We start from the raw sequence: 19510 nt of genomic DNA on the forward strand, positions 1-19510 counted from the left end.
AAAGCAAAATTCTTGGTCATTTAAAACATCTCATATTATACAAAATAAAGGACTTAGAATATGTGGAATTTGGAAAAATCAAGATGAATTCAAACCCTTCAAAGGAACGACCTGCTTCCGCTCCATCACTGGACAGCAGCTGGCACTGCCAGGCAACCCCCAGCCTCAGGGGTTGGATTCCAACATTTTCCAATAAGTGCAACCAGGACTCCTCGGAGGGCAGCTGATTTTATCTCAGTCCTGAATCAGGAAAAGAACAGGGTGGCTTTGGAACATACCCCTCATGTCGCCAGAAGAGACAATTCCTTCCTGAACACCAGAGGCAGTGTCAAAAGGATAAAGGAGCTGGCTAGAGGGGTATGGAGGCCAAGGCTGGAATGTGAAAGGGAGAGTGCTTTGGTTAGCAGAGATAAGTCTGTGAGATGCCTCAAGCTCTTCCTGATGCTCAAAGGAGAAAAGTTAACACAAAAGATGTATAAAGGCAGTTCTCTGGCCAAACAGGAGAGAAGATTATAGCAGATGCTTTCAAAGTAGCGTAGTCAGCAGGGCGATCTTCCCATGGTACTCCTGTCTCTGAAGGGTGGAGATGGACTTGTTTTCATGTATAGGGAAGTGAGAGAGCCCAGCGTTCCAACCTGGGCCAGGTAGGAACCATCTGAGAACAAGAGGGGCGGGTCCACAGTGGAGGCTGCATGTCATCACCAGGAGGCAGTGGGAGGGGGTGTCTAGTACTTAGTCACCCCCAGTGGCCACATGCAGCAATTGTACAAAAAGACAAAAAAGGGAGAAGAAAAAAGGGTTGTTGGTGCTCCAGGACAGTGGATGAGCGTAGAGAGCTGACAACCCAGATCCAATTCCTTCCTTCTAGACCAGAGGCCTTCAGACTGTTTGGACCTGATCCATAGTTAACAATACATTTTGCATCAGGATCTGGTGTGCACACATGCACACACACATGCACTTCATAGAACAGCAGATAAAGAGAACCTGCTCACTAGGTGATAGAAACCTAGAGCATGCATTTCTCTCTTTATCCGCCCGTCTGGGAAGATGAGTCCCGTGGAGTGCTTTTGCCCTCCTGTGACGAGGACACTATACACTGTGGCACCCTCCCTGCCCAAGGAGCCAGCCAGCATCCAGCAGAGGAAGCAGCATCCAACAGTGCCATCGAGTCTCGGTGCCACTTCCAGTCCCAGAACCTGCCAGAGCTGGTAGAATTGGGGCCTTGGGTATTTCTCAGGAAGGGGGCCCTGGCCTGGGACGTGTTAGTAAATGCTCATTGAGGGGCCACCACACAGGATGAGGATTGCAGCAAGTTTCTTATGGAGAAGAGAAGCCTTCAAGGAAAACCTGGTTAGCTTGGAAGAGTGACAGCTTCTCACTGGCCAGTGCTGATAAAAGAAGACAGGACACCACTCTCATCTGAAAGAGAAATGTTGGTTCTAGCACAGGGTCTCAAATATGAGGGTTACTGTTCTGTTTAAATAGTAGATAATGTCTCCCCCTTGTCATTAATCGAGTCTTTACTCAGCTCAGGGCTCTGTGCTAAATACTAGAATACTTCAGCTCAGGAGACCCTGACAAACCCTGTACAGCAGGGACGTGTCCCCATCCTACAGAAGAGGGAGCGCAGGTCAGCTTGGCCAAGGACACAACCCTTAATTACTGGTGGGGTCTGGACTGTACGCAAATGTCTAACCGCAAACACACTATTTTCTCATAATGGCTTCTGTGCTGGCTCTTTCTCTGTTTCTTAAGCAGCATGGAGAAGAAAACCACATTTCATTCCAAGGGAATAATGGCTTGATTATTCTGTGCTATTTAATATTTGTAAATACTTTCCAATCTAAGATGTAACTTTTAGTGAAATAATACAATCACCCCATGCAGTGAAGGCTCAACTGGCCTTTCTCTCCTAAATTATGGTAGATCCAACTGCTATTTCAAAATATGTCAGCACTCGGCACCAGTCAGTAAACACGCCATCCTAATTTATTGTGTGTCCACCCCTGTATCTGGACCTGTCTGACTCACCAATGATCCATTTCTGAATTCTGAAATACATACACACAGAACACTCACAGTGCGATATTGAAATGAGCACCTAATAGGGAAATAGTCATTATTTTCTATCATTATAGTTGCAGCTGTCAGCTCCTCCGTGGTTTGGGAAAATGTGATTAAATCTTGGTTATTGTTCTGGGGGAAGAAGGGAACGCTGATGGCCCCAGACCTCATCAGACCCAGTCTTATGGCAGGTGCGGAGGGTAATCTGCGTGGTTGGTTTCGCCCCTCACCTTTTTCTCCAGCTCCCCTCCTTCCGTCTGTGTTGACAAGCAGTGGAATGGACGAGGGGGGAAAGGGAGGAACTGCAGAGCACGGAAAACGCGGCGTGTAAATGCCTGTCTGGAGACCACTGCTTGTTAATAAGTCTCAACTGCATTGCTACAAACAGGGTCTACAAGCCGCAGCCTCCTGCACAGGTGGCCCATCTCTCTCCAGACTCCTCCAGCCCCACACAGAAGTGCTGTGCGCTCTCGCCTTAAGAATGAGCTTCTACAAAATACTCCCGTCCCCAGCCGTCCGATGCACTGGCGTTGCGCGCCGCTCCAGCTGGAGACTGGCCCCCACACGCCCCTACTGAAGGGTCACAGCGCGCTCCTCCTGTCTTCCGAGTCTGTGGGGTTTTCTTAAACGGGGTACAAGAACCTCAAAAGGTGTAGGCTTCCTTGGGTGTATCTGAAATTCCTGCTTTGGCGAATTAAATGTCAGAGGTAACCCTCACCCTCTGTTCTGGCTTACACCCCTTCGGAGGTCATTCACAATGGGAAGCTGTCAGCGTTACATCCAGCTGGGGTTTGATCCTTTTCTCCCGTGTCTTTTGCAGTGATGACATGGAACATTCCACACACTTGATGGATAGTTATTCTCCGCTGACACTTTCGCTGTGGGCTAAATAGAGATGGCAAGTCTGGTGAATGGGGCTCAGACCAGGTTTATGTCTTGTTTTTTGTGATAACAGGCGTGTTCCCAAAGTTATAGAAATGTATCAACATGGTTACAAACGATTCCACTGAATTCTTCTCTGAAATACTGCAGGTGGGCATTTGTGTGCCAGTGCTGTCACATGCTGTCTAAGGCAGGAGCCTGCAGGATGAGACTCTGGCATTCCCATGGGGACTTGGGAATGGGCCCAGATTCAGTTTCTGCCAATGTCTGGTATTCCGGGAAGGTGTTCAGGGAAATGTCCTCAGCTCCTGGGCCATGGTGGGTGGTGTCCACAGTCCAGTTCTGCAGTGGACAGTGTGGCCTCTTTGTCAGGCCTCCCACTGGACACAGCTGTGCTGACCTCATGCTGCGTTAGCCAACCGTGTTTCCAGATCTTAAGAGAGAAAAAGGAATTGATTGGTAACAACAGTCAAGCTCTGGGTCAATGTGTACATGTGTTCAATGACCATTAGCCCCCAAACAAGATGGACCCCCTGTTAGTGAGGTCTCTGTTCCCTCTGTGTCTTCCTCCGTCTGTGGAGGGTTGGCAGCTCCTAGCCAGCCTCAGCCTCTTCCTTTCCTCGAGGTCATCCTGGTCCCTGCTCATCTGTCCTCTTCTCGATGTTACCCTTCTGGGCCGTCTGGCCTCTGTCTCTCATGTTTCTTCTCTGGGGCCTATTTAAGGTTCTGTCATTAGGGTACCAGGACTTGCCTCCTGCCTGAGTCTGTCCAGGCTGCTATGAAAAGGTACCATAAACTGGGCAGCTTATAAACAACAGACATTTATTTCTCACAGTTTTGGAGGCTGGAAGTCTGAGATCAGGGTTCCAGCAGGGTCGGATTCTGGCGAGGGCTTTTTATCTGGGTTACAAATGGCACCTTCCCACGGTAACCTCTCTGGGTCTCTTTTATAAGGGCACTGACCCCATTCAGGAGGGCTCCACCCTCATGACCTAATGATCTCTCAAAGGCCCCACCTCCTAATTCCATCACCTAGGGGCATAGGGTTTCAACCTATGAGTTTTGGGGACACACACACTCAGCTCATATCACTCCCTAGCTGCACAGAGCTCCCCCTTGCTGCCTCGGTGTTACTGTTATCTCAGGCTGTCTTTGTCATATCTCTGCCATTTGCTCCCAGGCAGAAACAGTGAGTCAGCCCAGCCTGGCTGCTGAGTGGAGTCAGCCTGGCCCTGGCTGCTGGCAGGAGGCCCTTCTCTCCCTCCTGCAAGTGGGGGCAGAGGGGGTTGCCGGTCAGCTCCTGCGAGGGTGGGGCTCTGCCTTCCTGATTGACATGCTTTGCATGGCTGGTTTTGCCCCGAAACCTGAACAGACCACGTTCTCTGTGGGAGCATTGAAGGATGTGCCCACCCCAGGGCGGCTGCAGGCACAGCAGGTTCTCAGATCTCCTCAGCCTTGAATTCCAAGAATGAAGACACAGAAGAAGACCCTTGGCCAGGCCCTCGGGAGGAGAGTGCTCGCCTGCACATGGACAGACCCAGCTTAGGGTACAGGAACTGCGTAGGGGGCTCCCAAGGTCGCCCCATGTGCAGAGATTCTCCAGGACTCAGCGTATAGCTGTTGTTGCAGTTGACATTTATCACAGCACATGGGAAGGATGCACCGCCGGCTCATCAAGAGAAAAGCACAGGAGGGATCCGGAGGAATCCAAGTGCCGGCTTCCTCATCTTCTCTCCCTTCCACGAGGCCCCACTGAGCTCGCTCTTCCCTGAGCAACAAAAGCACAGCCACATGTGAGTGAGGTTTGCACCTGAGGCTTTTCCTAGGGTGCCGGAGACCAGCTCCAGTCGAGTTGTGGGTACCTGAAAAGGGAGAGAGAGGGTCGGCGAAAATAACAAACACAGACGGAGACCTTCATGCATCAGTATGCGTGTTCTCTCTCTGCGGGCTGTCAGCCTGTTGCAGCTGGAGCCCAGTAGAGCATGAGACAATGCCTTTTATTTAGATTTTTCTCCACAGGGGGGGTTTGGGTACTATTTTTATTGTATCAGCAAGCTTAAGTCAATAGTCCAAAAAGCAGGGAGGAAGCTTTTTTAGAGGTCAGCACGTCTTAGGTGATCAACTCGTGCTTCTCTTTCCTGGAATCAGGTTATCAGATTCAAACCACCCCTTCATTGTCTTGAAGTTATCTTGTGACCTTTTTCTGTTAGTAAGCTGTGGTTAATATCCACCCTGTTAACAGGGTGGCAGCTATTTTGATCTTAAATGTAAATACAACTTTGCTAAAAGGAAAAATGTTAACATTTCTGTGGCCGTGTAATCTTGATCTAAATGTCAAAGTGTCTTTGTGCACAGCACCATCCCTCACAAAACCAGTTGCACTCTCTTATTTTTCTAAGATCTAATTTTGCAGGTTTAATAACTTTACAGCATATATTTTTATCCCAATACCTGATTTTTAATGATTTATTAAAACTGGACACCACCAAGTAAAGGGGGTTCTATGGTTTCGTTCCCATATACCTAATTTGTCCCAATCATATAATTTCTCATTAATACCAGCCATTCTCTTGCCATTAATACAATCTCCAGTAAATGATGTTTGCCAACTTACATCATATTTTGGACGTCCCCTGGGAGGGTACCAGATTTTTCCCTTTGTCATTTTATATCCCATGTAACCATTTACCCAGAGGGTGGGAAGAGGATGGGGACTTCTTTTATTTATTAATTTCTCTGGTAAAGGCAATTGCTCATGATTAATCGTGACTGATGTTTTTGAAACATCCGTTGGCATAATTGACTCAAAAGGGACCATTTGGAATTGTTCGATCTTCCCGGATCTTTGGCGGGACTATCTAATTTTATGACAACAACTGTTTGTGTGTCATTATCTGCGTCTTTTGGAAACTCAGGAAACTGCCACGCTGACTGAAACATCAAAAGAGAGAGTAAAAGCAGTACCTCTATGCCAAGACAGAGATCCTTACAGCAAAAGCAAGTGCTCGTAGCCGCGGTCCTGCCAGCAGCTCTCCCTCCAGCGGCCTTGCCAACTCGGAGAGGGCAGCCCAAGCTATTCTTTTCAGGACTCCACCATGGCATGGAACGTGCCACTAGGGGCTGGTCACGTGGGCCTCCTGTGCCTGGCAGGCACCAGAGCTCCAGACTCCCAGAAGGAAGGCAGGTATCCACCACAGTTCTCAGTGTTCGTACAAACCATTTAGACACAGGGAGACATCCTCATCAACCCTCCCCAAATCTGAGTGCCCAGACACTGAGGGCTACCCTCGCGGGCAGGCCTTTCTGAAGAACGGTCAAGACAGCTACGTCCACCCTTTTCTGTAATTGGACATGCACTGTCTATCAGAGAACTTAATCTCCTTGGAAAACACCTTTTTTTTTTTTTAAGTGTCACCAGCATCTTTATTTTCCTAAAAATGGACACTTGACTCTAAACTGTCCCTCCCACAATGTCTATGTTGATTTCTAACCCAATAAGCCCAGCAAGGTGAAAATACTGAATAGTTGAACAAAGTCTGCAGAAAATCCCAGTGGTAAAGGCCTGGTACATCCTGAAACTTATTTAAATACTCTGATAAAACCATAGAGCATTGAAAGTCAGCGTTAATCCCTTACCCTCACCCTCATCATTAGAATCAGTACAATTATTGTGAGATGATGGGTATCGATCACTGTTCTAGAAAGAGTGAGTTGCCAAGGGTTAAAATAATCAGGTGTTGGACATAGTTGTAACTCTGCACAGATAATCCTTTAACAGCTCATTAAACCCTTTTTTCCCCTCATAAATGCAACTGGCCCCAGTCAGCAATGTTTAATTGAGAGAAAAACAATAAAACCAAATAATGCAATTGATTTGGCACGGAGTTAGCATTGCTACAGCATTTGAAGTTAGCAGCCTGTTGAATGTTTCAAGGAAAATCCCGAATTTAAAATACATAGGAAAGCACTTTCAGGGGATGAGTAGCATCTCATCCCTGGGTGACGTTATTTGAGCTGCTGTCATCAGTGGTCCTAACATCTTATTCTCCTCTTGGTGCATCTAGGAGTTCCTGCTATACACTACAGTAAGAACAGCATCGAAAATCGTGGCTGCTTGAGGGGCCTGAGTTGTATCAGCAAATCCATTAAGTGCTTAAAAGATCAATTTTCATTACGACTGCTAGTTAGTAAATACCTTTTAAATCAGCCAGAACAATAATCTGAGTAATGGGAACTATTTAACTTACTTTGGTTTAATTTTAAAACAGTAATTATGGCAATAGTTTGCATTTTTATTAGTATCGTAAGAGGATCAAAGCCATTTATTTTTGGTGGTTGACTTGTTGAAACTGTTTTTACTGGATCCCTGGAAGTAGGCTGGGAGTCCTAACTGACTCAGTTTAGGCAGATTCTTTGTGGGTAGCAGTGTCATGATGAAGGAGACACGTTCTTCTGTTTGTTCACGCACTCATTCAATGAACATTCACCGAGGCTGAATTTAGAGCAAAACTTTGCGTTGGCCGATCTCCTGTAACTCTGTATAAGCTCACACTGCCCGTGTGTTGGAGTGAGCAGGACTGAAGCCATATTGGAACCTAAAACCACCTGGGCTGCAGCCAACTTTTAAAAAGACAGTCTTTTTCTCAGCATGCATTTCTGAGTTCCCTCTTTTCCCATGGTTATTTGATACTGTGAACCTTGGTTATGGGAAGATGACATTATTCATATAAATGTAAAGTTGTTTTCTAGTCAGCCTGGAAGTGCAGACTGGCCACGAGACACGTGCTATCCAGACCCTGGGAAACCGAGGAAGACATCAGTAAAGCTGTACTGATTCCACCCTCCAGCAGGACCCTGGGATGACAGCAAGGACGGGAGCAGAAGCCACATGGAGCCCTGGCGAGCGTTTACACCTGGCCCCTTACACATCCCCTCCCTCCTGCTTTTCATTTCCCATGTTCCATGCCCTCCACCCCGCTTTGAAACGCCCTTCAGTAAACCTGAGTCTCCGAGACGGCTTCAGTCTGGCTGTTCTCCTTTGGCTTTACCAGAGTGATGGGTCAGCCTGACATCTCTCTTCAGGTCATCATATTCCTGAGTCAAAGCTGACATTCCTGTTCAACCAATGACTTAACTTTCGAGTTGTCTGTTTCTGTTTGGGGCAGGCAGCCAGACTTGGGCTCGGTGAGAAGATCTGGGTGAGCCTCAGCTGGGCTGGGGCTGCCGTCACAGTCATGCTTCCTCCGAATATGATCACAGTTGTGACTATAATCATAAGAAAAATCTATGGGGACCTAACCCGGTACAGTGAAAATAGTGAGGGTCTGGCCTTGGAGAGACCTTGACTTCAGTCCTGGCTCTGGTGCTTATAAGCTGTGTGACCATGAGAAACTCATTGAACCTCTCTGAACCTCAGAATCCTCAGCTATAGGGTGATGGCAAACAGATTGCCCACCTAAGGGATGGTTGCAAGAATTAAGTCACCTAAGGGGTACGCAGTGGTTCATCAGAGGCTGGCCCGCGGTAGGTACTCGGCCAGTGCTCTGCTCCCTGGTGACCCTTGGAGTTGGCCATAAAGAGCTTTTACCTGCTCTATGGAGAGAAACAGTCTCTGAGAGGCAGCAGCAAGACCCTGTACAGATCACACAACTAACTGTATGTATCAATTACAGCGGACATTTAGGTCCTCTAGACCCATCCAATTTCCTGACACATTTACCTGAATTTCCACAGCACTACGTAGGGAACATGCACCAGGTCTGACTGGTTTTGTAAGAGAATCTTAGGATCATGCAGTCCTCATGGCCCCATGCATTTGTGGCATTGGCAACCAAAGCAGCACGAGGGACTTGCCAAGGTGACCTAGTTGCTGGGTGTGGGCCCCCAAATCTCCTAGCTCCCTGTCCCACCTTTTCCATCCGGCTCCCCAGTCTGGCACAGGAAACAATTTCTGAGCGTCTCTGTCCGACTGCATTTGTCCCAGCCTTTGCCTCGAATGCGGGTAATTGAGAGGTCAGCATGCATGGTCCCCATCATCCTCACTAGGTGTGACCCCAGCAGCGAGGACAGGCCCAGCCCCTGACTCATCAGTGGTGACATTGTTCAAGAGCACTAAAAATGCTTAATAGAACTAGGCATTTGTCTTTTAGAAACAGTGGCCAAAGTGGAAAAATTAAATATTCTGGGAGAAGAGAGGAGCAGATTCTAAGCCTGTCTGAAAGCGTTCTGCCAGCCCAGAGCCCCAGAAGGCGTACGATGGCTGAGCAGTCTCCCGATCCTGAGCTGAGCAGATTCCACAACTCTGGTGGCCCCACCCCAGCCTGTGGGCTCCAGGCCCACAGCCAAGGCTCCTCCCAAGCTTCTTCCTGGAGAGCTGTCTCTGCTGTTCTTTGCGGCCCTGCCAGATGTCCCTGCCATCAGACTCAGCCTGCTTCTCCCCTTCAGGGTCTGCTGACGCTCGTGTGACTGTTTGAAGCACTGCCCTGCACACGTCGGGACCCTGTGGTACCGTGTACTGCTGCGTCAGCAGTGGCAGCAGCCTGCCCCCAGGGCCATGGCAGTGACAAGCCTGCAGATCTCGCCTGGCTGGCACAAGGGACAGTGCTTTGAAATGATTCGCGGTGTCCTGGGGATAATGAACGTCACTTCCCATTTGCTGCTGGGCACAGGGCCAGTGTCTGCAGGGCCAGCGTCCATGGAAGCTGCTGTCCTGCTCATGCGTGTGTGGCTGGAACAGGCTCATTTCTGCTGGGCGTCTCTGTCTGTGCGGGAACCACTGATACTGGCCAGAGGTGGTTGTGCTGACAACCGGTAAACTGCATGGGCCACATGGCATGCCTAGTTGGCATAGCTCCAGGTTAGCTTGTCCTCAGAGGGATCCGTCTTCCTTTTCTCCTGGCTGACTGTGTGCCTGGACTTCCAGTCCCCTCTGGGTAGTGTCTGATCTGTAAAAGCACAATCGCTCGGCTTGGGCTGGCTGCCGCCACCTCCTCCTTTACAAAGGTTTCAAAAAGCTTAACTGAGGTGCAGGAACCGTATGGAACCAGGTGCCGGGCACCACAGCCTGGAGGGAACTTGGCAGGAGGAGCAGCTCTTGCCAGGAGTTACTTAGTTATAAGGGACACAAACCACTTGAGGCAGCTTATGAAAAGGAGGTTTATTCTGAGGATACAGGCACTCCCAGAATCCTAGCAAAAGCTAAGCTAGCCGGGCAGGAGCGGGCCTTGCTCCGAAGGGAACTCCAGCAGGCAGATTTGCAGATTCAGTCTGGTGAGCGTCACTGATGGCCTCAGCCCACACCGCATCCTGCTGTCCTGTCTCCCTCTGCCCCCTTCCCATCTCTCAGGCGCCTCCTGCTTCCCAACCCAAATTCTAGGAGGGACATTTGTTGGCCGAGCTGGAGTCAGGAGTCCCTCTGGTCCAATCAGTGCATCCAGGAGAACTGGAAAAATACCTGATATATAATGAGGTGGGGGGTTGGCTACCCTGAGCTGGCAAATAATGGGACATTTATTAAATGTCACAAGTGGATAAAAATGCCAATATAGAGTGCATTTGAATGAACGCCTGTCACTTCAGCTCATATCCCTAAGTTTGTACAGCTCAGATTGACATTAGACTCTGGTCTGTGACTAAGTGTTTGCTCATAAGCTTCAGGAGGCAGGGCCACGTATCACGGCACCCGGCACATGGTGCAGGTGCAGACGCTGCACAAAGGGGAGGAATGAACAGAGGTCCCGAGGACTTTGGCTCCTCTGTCCTTCTGAAAGGGCCCTGGCATTGAGACAATGGGCTGTGAGGGGTGGGATAAACAGCGTAGGGAGTGGGTGGAAGTTGCAGGGAGGGGCATGCATGAGAGATTTTTTATATGATAACTTAGTTCAAAGTTTCTCTTTGTCAAGCTCGCCTCTGCCCACTTTTATTCATTTTGCAGTGCATACGACATTATTTTATCACTAGTTGTCAGCTGCGGGGAATGCACTTTGTCAACTGATCCATTTTGTTCCCAGCGCACCACGTCGATCCGTCCCCCTGTAGCTCTCGAGTCCTGCAGGCCGAGGCGGGCTGCGGCTTGGTGGCTTCCCTGAGCTCTCATTGCTCATCACCTCAGGCCATGATGCACATTCTCAAGAACCCAGGTTGTGCAAGCTGATCCTGGAGTAGAATTTGTACTGTGGTTGTTTTCTTTTGTAAAAATAAAAACCTGCAGGGATAGCATTTATTTTTCTAAGTCAACACCTGGCAAGGTCCTGTTTATTGGATTCTGCAATTCTGCACTTGATAACCTTGACATGCAAAGTCCACCCCCTTCCAAAGAGTTGAGAAAACCCGCATATTTGAGTTTCACTGAAGCAGGGAAATGGCAATGGTGAGTGTCCCCTTCCTGTGCTGAGATGGGGTGGGTGGCGTTTGTCAACATCTGGTGAGGTCCTGATCTGCTAGAGCAGCCTGAATGTGACATTTGTGCTGTGGCTGTTGGGTGGCGGGACCTGGGTGTGGGTGGTTTAGGGGTGTGGGTCTTGGGGTTTTGTCCTGGAGGTCCTCAAACTCCCTGCCTCCTGATCCTGGTGACTAGCTCCGGCTGCACTCGTGTCCCTGTTGTTGTGGAAGCACCTGCCCAGACTACATCACGCACCTGTCCTTCTGCTGCATTTGCAGGGGTTGCTGGCTGCCAGGAGGGCAGCGGCCAGTGGGCTGTAGCCCCTGGCTTTAGGTAAAACAGTAGGACTTCCAGGACTGAGAGTTTGACAGAACGGCATACTTTGCCTAGTAACGTTGGGGGCTGTGGTGACATAGAGCTTGGGAGCCTGGTGAGCTGGGGGTTAGTATTGGGCTCGTGATGTGGAGTAATGGGCTGGAAAGGTAGAAGCCATCTCAACAGCATATTGTAGGCCCTTAAAAGGGAAACCTAAGTCTTAACACATATTTGATATTCTTTGGCATCGTCCCCCCCGCACTTGGAAGGCTCATTCATGTGACTTTATGTTAACTTGCTGAGGGAGATGTCACAGCAGGTCCTGTGGCAGGAGAGCAGGTGCCCTCACCTTCTTGGTGAGGGGCTGGCACAGATGCCACAAAGGGCCCTCTGTGCCCTTTGGTCCTTAACCTAGACTAGCGAGGGGGAGTGTGCTAGTCTGTTTCTGTTGCTTGTGACAAAATACCTGGCACTGGGTGACTTATAAGAAAACGAAATTTATTGCTTACAATTTTGGAGACTGTGAAGTCCAGCACCCAGGGAACACATCTGGTGAGGGTCGTAGTAGTGGTGACCGTGACCCAGGGGTCTCACATGACAGAAAATGGTGGAGCAGAGCAAGAGAGACTCTCATGCACTGTCCTTTTAAAGCCCTGAGAGCCACGCCCCTGACCACCATTATCAATCCATTCACTACTGCACAGTCCTACAATCCAATCATCTCCCCCAGGCCCCACCTTCCAATTACCATAATAGGACTTCCCACCCTCTCAACACTGTCACAGTGGGGTTAAGCCTCCAACACATTAAACTTTTGGAGTGACACAACTCAGTCCATAATAGGGGGAAAGCCAGGTGCTAACAGGAAACCTTTGAGAACCTAGAATCTTCTTCCCTAAAAGGAGGGACAGACGCAGGGAGGGTGGGTGCCTCCAGCTCAGGTGTTGCTGACCTGAAGTGGGGTCCACATCTGTCTGCCCCTTCCCAGGCTGGTCAGCAGGGTAGGGAGGTCTGGGGACACAGGATGGGGGGAGAGGCTGGAAATCCCTGGAGTCTGAGTCTTGTAGGAACACATGGGAGTGAGGGACTATCTTTCCCCTTTGAGCTGGGAGGAAAAGATGGGCTCCCAAGCTCCACCCTGGGAGCCGAGTAGCAGCCCAGAATGGGGTGTCCTAGAGAAGAAAAGTACGGACAGGGATGGAATTTCCTGGGTGCCGCTGCACCTGGGCCGCTCTTGGAGAGAGCTTGACCCTTATGCGCAGACCTGGGGTTTGTGGTCTGTAGACACGTCTGCACCTCCTCTGGGGATTTCTGAGGCCATACCAACTACTGTGCCTGTGCCCAAGGGAGAATGATGGAGACCTGTGTCCCTGCAAGCTCAGAGGACAAGGAGACGGGAACAGGAGAGAAAGACGGCTGGTGAGGGCTGCTGGGAGGGTCTGCTGTGGACCAGCAGCAGCGGCTGAAGAGAGACACTCAAGCCTCTCGGAGATGGGCTCAGACACGTGAGGGGTGCATCAGTCCCCAGGGCTGCCGTAGCAAAGTGCCTTCAAATTGGGGGACTTCAAAATAGCAGAAATTCATTCCTTCCCAGTCTGGAGGCCAGACCCTGAAGTCAAGGTGTCGGCAGGGCTGTGCTCCCTCTGAAGGAGGGAATCCTTGGCCTCTCCTGGCTTCTGGTGGCCTCAGGCGTCCCTCGGTTCTAGACACATCCCTCCGATCCTCCATCTCCTTACGTAGGTCTCCTTGTGTCTCCATCGTCTTCCCTCTTGGCACGTCTGTCTCTCGGTCCAAACTCCCCTTTGAACAAGGACACTGGTCACACTGAATTAGGGCCCACCATAACAGCCTCACCTCGACTTAGTTATTTGTTTCCAAATAAGGCCACGTTCTAATGTGCTGTGGGTTAGGACTTCAGCTACACTTTTTTTGGGAAGCACAATTCAACCATAACAAAGGTCAGAGAAAAGCCAGCCTCGCCCCTAGGAAGCCTCACCTCCCGCTGCAAGGCCTCTTCCTGCTCAGCAGCAGAGACTTCAGCAGCAGGTGCACAGGCCTCCCCTGGCTGGGCTGGGAGATCAGACGTCGCCTGTGCCCTTCCCTCTCCAGCCCCCATCGTGGGGGAGCAGGACTTGAGGAGCCAGTCAGGGTGACACCTCACCTTCTCCCTTCCATTGTGCAAGGGCACATGGAGAGAGGCCTGAAGGGCACCCCTCCCAATGCCACCACTGGCCCTGGCCACCACCCTGGCCTGTGATGGGAGGTGAGGTTGAAGCTTTGCACTGGTTGAGAGCTTTCATCAAGGAAGAGCTGGGAAGTGGTGGGCACGGGCCTGGTCTGCTTTCTTAGAGCAGCTCCCCAAGGCCCAGAGCCCAGGAAAGCAGGCACAGCAGTCTCGTCGAGTGAATGAGTGAGTCCAGCTGACACCGGAGGCTGGGAAGAGGGGGCCGGGGTGGGAGAGTTGAGTGCTCCTGGCAAAGGATTTGCCTGTTTGTGCATGCCTAGGAGGCGGCAGGGAGAAAGGGGGTCCCAGCCCCCACAGTGGGCCAGGTGATGATGATGGGGGTTGCAGTGGAGGATTTACATCAGATAGAGATGGGAGGATTGAAATGGCTTGAATTGTGATGGAATTTTGATAGCTGGATGTGACTGGAAAGTTGCAGAATTTTCTCAAGTTAGGGGCTGGCCAGGGGGTTGGCGGCACATCAGTGAGGGGACAGGACACACTCTGTTGCTCATTCAGTGCCCCCACTGCGCCCGTGCTCAGTGGCTCTCCTATCACGTCCTACTCCCACACATCCTCCCATGTGTGTGTTTCCCAGGGCTGCCTTCACAGAGTGCCGCAACCTGGGTGGCTCCAGCCTTACGTCAAGGGTCAAGCAGGACCCTGCTCCCTCTGGAGGCTCTAGGGGAGGATCCTTTCCACCTCTTGCAGCTTCTGGTGGCTCCAGGTGCTCCTTAGCTTGCAGCTGCCTCACTCCAGTCTGTCATCACATGGCCTTCTTATAGGGACGCCAGTCATTAGATTTAGGGCCAACCCTCATTTTAGCTAAATATATTTGCTAAGACTCTTATTTCCAGATAAGGTCACATTCTGAAGTTCCAGGTGTACGTGAACTTTTGGGGGCACTATTCAACCCAGTCCAGGGGAACGTCCCAGAATTCACAGTGGGAGTGTGTCCTCCTACTCAGCATTCCAGGCCAAATGTGCCTCCACCTCCCCACTCAGCTCTCAGTGGCCCCCACGACTCTGGTCTCCCCGCTGCCCGCTGGTCCTTAGCCACCTGAGCCAGCCCTTGGAAGTGATGTCTCACCCTCCAGACCCCCGACCCTGCCTCTGTGCAGGTGTACCTGCCTCAGGTATGGAGTCAGCTGCCACATGGGCGAGGGGTGAGTGGTGAGCAGGATGCCATGCAGCCCTGCAGCCTTGAAGATACGCTGCTGGAGGAGCGGGCGTACGAGTCTCACCCCAGTCTCTCGAGTTTCAGAGTTCCAGGGCACCACGGTGCCTCCTTCAGCTTTGGGTCCTTCCAGAACTGTGATCTGGGCTTGTGCTCTGGTCCAGACAGATGAGAGATCTTCCCAGGATGTAACCACACCTGAGAACGCACCCCACCCCTGCATCTTCCCAGAGTCGGGTGCATCAAATATCTCTTGGGGCCAAGATGGTCTGTCAACTTTTCACGATTATGCAATGAACTGGGATAGGTTTGGCCTGGGTTCCGTGTCGCTGACTTGCACCAAAGCACTATTCAAGAGATGCTTTCCAGGAGATGGGAGGTCCTCATGCTCATAAGCACATTTTTTTCCTGTTGAAAACTTTCCTTTCATTTATAGAAAATAAACTCATAGCAAGCATTTACATCAGTTTTACATTTTGAATTTTACTAGGAAATAATTTCAGCTGCACTGTTATATTCATGGGCATGGAGTTTTCATAATGTCACGTTGTGTTTTTTAAATTAACTTTCACTAAAGTGTTAACTATGCTCCAATCACTCTCCTTGGCATTTGGTATGGAGATAACATCTCCGTTCTCTGGGAGCCTGCGGAAAGAAATGTGATGAACTCCACCAACCAGCCTTCGCTCAGGGCATCTGGGCACGGCGGGTTTACCTAGTCATAGTCCCCAGGACTACCTGTGTGAGGGCAGAGGCAGGGGGTGCAGATGGGGAGAGGCAGTGGGCTTGAGGGGGTGCAGGGGAGACAGGGGGAGGGGCTGGGCTTGCAGATTAATGAAGCCACACTGTGTGACTTGGGAAGTTGGGACTTCATCAGTTTTGCCTAGTGGAAAAAGTTTATCTTGTTATTGAACTTCTTATTGTTTTTGGAAAAATGATAGATGCTCTTCTGAAAAGTTGAGCAATAAAGAAAGATTTGCATGAGAAAGTGAAAAATCGGGGTCTGGCTGGTTAGCTCAGCTAGTTAGAGGCATCCTTATAACATCAAGGTTATGGGTTCAGATCTCGTACTGGCCAGCTGACAAAAAAAAAAAAAAAGTGAAAAATAAAAAAGCGCTCACCCGCTGCCCACCACCTGCAGGTCCTTGGTTGCATTTGGTGCAGTCCATCCAAGCTCCTCTCTGCGCTGTGCGCGCTGAAGGAAGGGGCTGGCATGGGGAGCTAGCTATAATTGACAAAACGAGATCATACGGTCTATGCTATCTTTTAAAGAATGTATTCCATTTAATTTTGCATGAAGACAACAAAAGGAACACAAGCAAAGCTGAAGGAACTGCTGGACTTCAGATCAGTGTTTCCAGTAAAGAGGTATCAGGGACACAGCGATGCCTCCAAGGGTCTGAAAACAATTGTGAGGAGCGCTGAGGCTGGAGTCCTATTGTTTAAACGGCACGTTTCATCTATTTCTGATTCTTTACCAGGAAAGATGAAGATGTGCGCACTGCCGAACGTTCTTTCTCCTTCCCTTCGGATTTTTGTCAGCTACTCTCTGGCCGTTGTCCATGCTGACATCGCGTGATGCACGTGGTGACTTTGTCCCCATGCATTTAGTCTTTGTTCTGTGTTTCCTGCACTTGTCCCCTCCCCTCCACCCTGCCACAGTCCTTTAATGAAGCTTCTCCACCCCTAGGTTGTTTCCGTTCGTGTCCTGGTTGGCTGGATTTGCTGCTAATCATTTTGTTTTTCCGAGAAGGTCCCAGTTAGCATACTCCCCAAGGTCCGGGAGCTAGGGATCTCTGCCTCTTTCCATCTGTCCTCTGCATCGAGGGCAGGCGTCCCTTCTCACCTCAGCACTCTATAGAGTTTCCCGATGGGGCATCTCTGGCGTCCAGGGCTGGGGTCCTGTGAAGCCTCTCCACCGCCTTTCCCAACGACTGGACTTTGACACCGAGTTGGTTTTCCAAGAAGGGCTCATGGTTGTTGCCCGCCTCCCGAGTTCCTACAAGTTTAGTGTCTGCTTATTGTCTTCAAAGCTGAACGATGCGTGGCTGGAGCTGACCTCTGGTGGCTCCCTCTCTCTTGCTCGGACATCATAGCGGACGCCCTGTTGCTTCCGGGCTGAAGTTGACTGGGGAGAACCCCGGCCAGTCTGGTTGCTTTCAGTCTTGGTGGAGAATTCTTTACCTATCCAGATGGACCAAGAATCATTTCTTTGAACCTGAAAATCAGTGCCTGAACCAGATAGTCTTGTGAATTGTTCTGTGTAATTTTATTCTGAAATGTGATATTCTGAGCTGGAGAGACACAGACATTTCTTCTATTAATCTTTCCTTTTATCTTTGACCACCTTGGTTTCCCAGGTTGGGCTCTCCTGTTGGGTTTCCTTTTGTGTGGCTACTGCTGTCTTTGGCGTCAGCGATGTCTGCAATCACTCTGCTCCCTGCTGTGTCTCCCTCAGCCTCCACTGCGGTGATCACAGCCTTTGCTCTATGCCACTAATTCGGTGTTAGTTGTGTGTAGCCTCTTTCTCAACGTTTTGGCTTAATATAGCATTTCTGTCGTGATGAAGTTTTGGGTGAATTTGTTTCCTGGCATTTGCAATTTCCATCTTCACTTTATTTTGTTGTTGTATAACCTCGCCTTTGAGTGCCTATTTGAACTTCTGTACCTGTTATGTGCTGCTAAAGCATGGAGCATACCTGGTAAACTTTCTTCTGTTCCCTGGGGGACATATTCTTTGGTCTAGGCTGTTTATCTGTCTTTTGCAAGGTGTTTTCCTCCTTTCATCTCTTCCTCTCTCCTCCCTTTCTCCTTTTCTCCTTCAGGGCTCTTACCTTTGGCTGCCTTGGTGCCCTGTGGATTCTTTTAACAAAGGAGTCTGGGCCTGGGCTAAACATTTGAATTTCAATACTAAAAAGCCAGATACACCCCAGACCAACTAAATCGAAACCTCTGGGGGTGAGACCCAGGCATCTGCATTTTCAATCTCTCCAGCTGTCTCCAGTGTGCAGCTAGGGTTGAGAACTGCTGCTGTAATGTCTTGAGTTATGCAGGAAAATAATAACCAATTACACACATTTAAACCCCTGCCATAGAAAAGGGATCTGTGGGGCCGAGCCCGTGGCGCACTCGGTAGAGTGCTGCACTGGGAGCGCAGCAACGCTCCCACCGCGGGTTCGGATCCTACATAGGAATGACCAGTGCACTCACTGGCTGAGTGCCGGTCACGAAAAGAAAAAAAAAAAAAAAAAAAAAAACCATCAAAAAAAAAAAAAAAAAAAAAAAAAAAAAAAGAAAAGGGATCTGTGTAAGATTGTGTTCTGGATTAAGGCATTGATCTGCAGGTGCTTTTAAGTGTCCTGCAGCCTGGAGCATGGTGACAGGGAACAGAGGGTGCCGTGGCCTGGGGGTCCTGCCTGTCTCAGTGGCCATGGCTAATGTGGCCTGGCCTGCTATCCATCCAGACCCCCAAGAGCTTGTCCTGCTGCCAGGGGCCTATTAGGGACCCAGGAGGTGCTTGCTTTGTGCACTTTGCTCCCGACAGTCATTCATCCGCAGAAGAAAAGTCTTTTCTCAGAGTCGGCCCAGGCTGTGTTCTCTAGCCTCAGCCAAACCAGAGCCCAAGCCATTACTTTGAAACCAAGCTGTGAATTGCTCATTCCTCCGTGATTCCCAAATGTGAAAGGAGATGCTTGTTTACTTTCTTAAAAAATTCACAGTTAGCCTGAGGCTCAGCTGAAGGAGTTTTAAATATTTTTTAAAAGCTGTAGAGATGAGTTGGGAATGAAATGACCACTCAACTTTAACTAGAGCCGTCATTTTTTTTAAAGCATGTCATTAAGTAGAGGGAGCGCAGCCGCGACTGAGGAATGATTACCAGCCGCGGGTGGAATGTTAATTTCATTGGACATGTCTCTCAAAATGAATTTGTGGCTAAGGAGCAATTTTTGAGCCAGGTAGAACCCCATTACAATGAACAGCATTATGATTCAGTGCACCCAGTATTATGGAATATTTAATTTGGTCAGGGAATGTTGCCGAGTGCCAGGCACTGGCTCAGACTATAAACTAGCTACTGCTGGCTGGGGACAGGTGGCCGGAGAGCCAGGGCTGGCGGACTCTTCTGCAAAACATTTTTAAGGTAACTAAATCCAGAACAATCAATCCTCCCCCTGCTCATACTGGGAAAACAATCCCTCTATAGCTGGAAATATCAAATTATAACTTGTTCTGTGTAATCAAAGTGCATTGAACTTCCTTACCCCTCTTCCTACCCCATGTCCCAGGCACTTTGTGTGATTTACAGACTACTCACAAGCACAAAGTGCCACAGAAGGCTTGAGCTTGGAGAGGAAGAGCTGAGGAGCCTGCAGTCAAGCCCAGCCTGGGTGTAGACAGCCCTTAAAGAGATTTGCTGGTCTGCCTCTTGTTGCCTGGCTGTGCATGGGGAGAGGGACCCTGGATG

The sequence above is a fragment of the Cynocephalus volans genome, chromosome 7, assembly GCF_027409185.1.
Source record: "Cynocephalus volans isolate mCynVol1 chromosome 7, mCynVol1.pri, whole genome shotgun sequence".
Lineage (NCBI taxonomy): Eukaryota > Metazoa > Chordata > Mammalia > Dermoptera > Cynocephalidae > Cynocephalus > Cynocephalus volans.